Consider the following 5,754-nt stretch of genomic DNA (forward strand, 5'->3'; position numbering starts at 1 on the left):
CACCGATCATGCCAAAGTTATTTGATGCTCCTCCTATGGATAAGACCAGCTTTTGTTTACTTTGCCCAGCAGGTAATGAAGAAAATGGAAGAAAACCAAAATCTGTTCTTGGTCCTGCCAAACATCCCAAAGGGGCAGGAGGGCACGTTCCAGGCAGAAACCCAGAAGAAGAGGAGGTGCTCACAGAGGACAGGCGACAGATACAGGTAGAAACAGAGGCACAGAGACAGCCACACTGCTACCAAAGCCACAACCACAGTCTACCAGGGAATTCTAAAACCGCAACCAGGCTGCAAATTAAGCAGGCCCATTAGCGCAAAGGCACCTTAACACAAAAGAACTGCACTATATCACAAAAGAAAAGTGGATTTTACAAAACATAGATCATGTTACCGGTTCCTTTCCCACACTTTACCCAACAAAAGAGGTGAATGCCAAATCCAAAAATCAAACAAACAGAGGCTCTACAACAGATAATGCAAGCAAACATGAGAGCTGCTGTAGAAAAACAAGGAACAACAGAAAGGAAAAGATTATCTCTAGTCCTATATCTAGTTCCAGAAAAAGGAAAAAGACCTATTCTATTCTAATCTGTCCAATTAAATATACACACTGGGCCAAAATGCAAACTCTAAAATGTTGACCCACAGCTTCTTTCCCATGCTGGGCAAGGGAGTGTTGGGGATCTCAAGGAGGCATACCTGCAGGCATCCCTGCACGACCAATCTCTGCAGAGATACCTCAGATTTCTTTGAGGATCAGAGCATTATCAATTCTCAGCATTGCCATGCTACGGGCAGGCATCTTCAAGACCATCTCAAATTGGAATGGGGAAAGAGGAAAAGATGTGTGTTGCTTCCCTATGCCTAATCCTCGAGTATCTGGTGAACTCTACATCTAGGCCACCCACTAGCCCTCCATCAAGATACATGCATCCTTCAGCTGAAAGAATCTAACAGCATATGCATTCCCACCTCTTCATTACTCAGACAGGGTGTCTAAAAAATCAAGGAAGAACGTCCAAGGAATAACCACACCATTACCAGCTTTCTGGGACTTGAACTTGTGCTTTCAACCTTTGACTTGAACCTCTTTGAGCCAGCCAGCCCAGCAAGCTCCACAGCATCTACTATGGAAACCGAAAACCGCTTCCTACTGGCAATAACCTGAGGGAGGGAGAACCCAGAACTCCAGGCGGCACAAATTTCCTTCCTCTTCCATCAAGAAGATAGAGTGTCATGGAGGACTAATCCTACATTTTATGCCTAAGGTGGTATCCAGAGTGTCTTTTTAACCCAGGCAATCCACCTACCCTACTTTCTTTCCCAACCAAAAACAGAGGAAAAAGAATACTGCATACGCTACTTGACCGTGTATACATATTTCTCTATATAATATTTGCCTCTATATTCCAGGTCCCAGCAGGGTTTGCCACTGCTGGGATCCTGCACACAACTACAATCTAGTTTCTTTCTCCTTTCCCCCTCCCCCCTAGTTGGCTGTCTAGAAGTGTTAGGACTGCAGATGCATCCATGAAGGACATATAGTACAGTTGTACCTACCATAAATGTAGATGTCCCGAACTGGATAGCATCCAGTTCGGACATCTACATTTATGGTAGGTACAAAACTGTACTTTACAGGTTCTGTTATTCGAAGACATGCTTGGTTAAAAGAACAGAGTTTACCTGATCATGTTAAGGCAAAATTATTGGATGCTCCTTTACAGCATGATACTTTGTTTGGTGTTAAGGCAGACGAGGTGTTAAAGAAAATGGAGGATAAAGCTAAATCTATGCAAACAGTCAAGGATTTCTTACAGGTACAGCCACCTCGCTTTAGCAGAAATTGGCCAAAAAAGAATTGGTCCTTTCCAGTGTCACACAGGCCACACAGAGGCAGATTACAGACGCCCAAGAAGCAGATCTCAACCCCAAGGCTCAAACAGACAACTACAGTGGGGCACCTCAACCCCAAAAGGAGGTGAGGACAAGTCTCAACCTCACAGGAAACAGTCACAATGACTTTCCTCTTCGTATGCCAAGCACGTCCCTTTTGGAAGCCCCCTTAGGGGGAAAACTAGAACTTTTTTCTCAAAACTGGCAAACAATCACCCAAGACGAATGAGTTCTGAATATTGTGTCTCAAGGCTACAGATTCCACTTTCATACTTTACCAAGGCTAAAAGGAATGCCAGACTGCCACAAAATTAATGGGCAGAGGCACGAAAACAAATTTCAGCATTCATGGACATGAGAGCTATTCAAAAAGTACAATAGGAGCAAGGACAAGGATTTTACTCAAGGCTCTTCCTGGTCCCCAGAAAGGACAAGGCCTGGAGGCCCATACTAGACCTTTCAATTCTGAATACTTAGCTGGATATTCCGAAATTCAAAATGTTGACATTACAGCAGCTTCTACCCATGCTGGGCAAGAAGGCATACCTGCATGTCCCTATCAGACAAAATTGCAGAAGATACCTCAGATTCAAAGCTGGTACAATGCACTACCAATTCTCTGCACTGCCCTTTGGCTTATCTACTGCACCCAGGGTCTTCACAAAGTGCCTGGCACCAGTAATTGCATTTTGCAGACAAAAAGGAATTCAAATATACCCATACCTGGACGACTGCTTCATTCAAGCTGAGACTAAGGACATTTTTTTACAGCATCTGGCATTCGTAAAAAGGTTGCTAATTTCTCTAGGGTACACAGTAAACGAAAAGAAGTCAACATTAGTGCCCTTGCAACAGATTGCATTCCTGGGTGCCAGCTTAAATACAACGGCCCAGATGGCTTACCTCACGCCAGACAAACAAGCTCAACTAACTGAATATTTTCAATTACTGGCAAAAAAAACAGAAACATTCTGCAGGCCCTGGGATTCATGGCATCCTGCATACTACTAATACCATATGCCAGACTGCATATGAGGAAATTACAGTGGTACCTAAAAAGTGTTTGGACTCGACACTCTCACAGTTTAGAAGCAGTAATACCAATGATTCCCTGCCTACAACAGGAGTTTCGATGGTGGGCACAGGTATGTAACCTAAACAAGGGTCAGCCTTTTACCCAACCCACAGCCAGGCAAACTCTAACAACAGATGCTTCGGATTATGCCTGGGGAGCACACATGGCAGGAAAATGCATTCAGGGCAAGTGGACCACAGACCAGATGCATCTTCACATCAATCAAAAAGAGATGTTGGCTGTTCAAAATGCCCTAACAGCTTTCAAGGACCTTCTACATCCAGGACAACTATTACTAAAGACAGACAACACTACAGTAATGTGCTACATAAACGAGCAAGGGGGCACTCATTCTTATCCCCTATGCAGGCAAGCCATGACCTTGTGGAACACAGCTCTAACGTACCAAGTTCACCTGCAAGCACAATTCCTGCCAGGAAAGAAGAATACTCTGGCAGATGATCTAAGCAGAAATATCATGGACCCTCACGAATGGAAATTGAACCCACAAATTTTCAGCATGATAACACAAAAATGGGGATGCCCAGACATAGATTGTTTTGCCTCCCCACTGAATTGCCAACTACAAGAATTCTGCACAAGGACTTATCACAAACAAGCATGGAACGTGGATGCTCTTCTGTTCAGCTGGAAAAGCCTAAATGTTTATGCCTTCCCACCACTGCCTCTCCTTTCAAAGGTACTCCTAAAAGCCAGACAAGAAAAACCACAAATGATCCTGATTGCTCCAGACTGGCCATGCCAGCACTGGTACCCTATCTTAAGGAACTTGGCTCAGGGCCCACCATGGATTTTGCTTCAAATTCCACACCTTCTAATTCAACAAAACAATCGGATCCTGCACAGTCCGCTCAAAACCCTAAACCTGGCTGCATGGCAGATACATTAGCCAAACAGGCAACACCTCTCTCTAAAGCTGTTATGGATGTCGTTTTGGAAGCCAGGAGGCCTAGCACCAGGAAAGCTTACTCAGAAAAATGAAAGCGATTCTGAGCCTGGAACCAGGCTCAAAGCCTTGACCCTCTTGTTCCAAACATTCTTCAGATTTTACAATACTTAACTGAGATGCTAGACAGAGGCCTATCCTAATCATCAATTAAGATGCTAGACAGAGGCCTATCCTTCTCATCAATTAAGATCCACGCGTCTGCCATTTCAGCACATTACAACACGGATCCTCCTTTATTCTCTCATCCCTTGCTAAAGCAGTACCTCAGAGGGGCTAAAAACATAAGATCGCCCCGGAGAGCACCAACACCAACTTGGGACCTCAATTTCGTTTTGGAAAAACTGACCCTGCCACCTTTTGAGCCAGCCAATACAGCCGATCTAAAATTTTTGTCATGGAAAACAGCTCTACTCCTGGCAGTAACTTCAGCACGAAGAGTCTCAGAGCTACAGGCATTAATGGCAGTGGAACCTTTTATAATTTTTCATCAGGACAGGGTATCTTACGGACGAACCCTTCCTTTATGCCAAAGGTGGTATCTAGTGTGGCTCTTAACCAAACCATCCATTTGCCAACTTTTTATCCAAACCCACAGAATAAAGGGGAGAAACTTCTGCATTCTTTGGACATACACAGGCAGCTATGCTTCTACTTGGACAAAACAAAAGCTTTCAGGAAAACCGAGCAACTGTTTGTGGCATATGCTGCAGGATCACAGGGCAAGGCTATCTCAAAGCAGACTATATCCAAATGGATAGGACACTGTATTCGGTACTGCTACACACAGCATGGAAAATCAGTCCCAAATAACATCAGACCACATTCCAGAAGGGCAACAGCCACTTCAACAGCCTTTCTCAGAGAAGTACCAACCAAGGAAATTTTGGAGGCTGCAACTTGGAGTTCAGTGCACACCTTTACCAAGCATTACCACCTGCCTCTTTACTCTAAATCCAGAGCAGGATTTGCCACTGCAGTTCTGCAGGGCCTCATAGCCAATCCTAACTCTTTATAGACCAGCCACCCAACCTTAGCTTTGGGATTCTACCCAAGTGTGATGACTGCAGCAGTGTAACACGATGAACATAGTACAGTTTTGTACCTACCACAAATGTAGATGTTAGAGTGTTCACACTGCTGCAGTCCAGGTTGCCCTCCCTCCATCCGCTCTGAAATAGCTGGACTTATCTATACCTTTCTATCCTATACAACCTTTGGGGTGTATTTGCTGGTAACTGAAGGTATTGTTTTTATTTTATATGTATATTTTTGATTAGCAATATGTATTGCCTACCTACTTGGGGGCACCTGACATCTGGGGCAAGAAAAACTGAAGAAAATGGCGTTGGCTGCATCTTATATATCCCTGGCACACTGATGTCAGGGAAGAAGCGACAGCAACCGACGCCGGACCAAGACTTTGGAACTCGGGCCGACTGTGGGACCGCCTGACGGCAGGATAACCCAAGTGTGATGACTGCAGCAGTGTGAACACTCGAACATCTACATTTATGGTAGGTACAAAACTGTACTGTCTTTATGCCGATCTTGTTGGTGCTGGTATCAAGATTGAGGTATGTGGCTGTTTAGCCTGTGGGTTCAGGAATGTCAGTGGCACCTTCAGTATTGCATAATGTGTCAGGAGTCCATGCCGACTGTGTTTGTGGCTTCAAAGGTTGGCAAGCTGTCTCGGTGTCTGTTGGAAGTTAACATAGTTTTGAACTTGACTCTGGCTTTGAGCAATCCTTCCTAGATCAGTCCCCGGCAAGGAAGCGTGCTCAAAGGTTGTATAACAGAGAATACAGTGACTC

The sequence above is a fragment of the Protopterus annectens genome, chromosome 3.part1, assembly GCF_019279795.1.
Source record: "Protopterus annectens isolate FY-2018-M chromosome 3.part1, PAN1.0, whole genome shotgun sequence".
Lineage (NCBI taxonomy): Eukaryota > Metazoa > Chordata > Ceratodontiformes > Protopteridae > Protopterus > Protopterus annectens.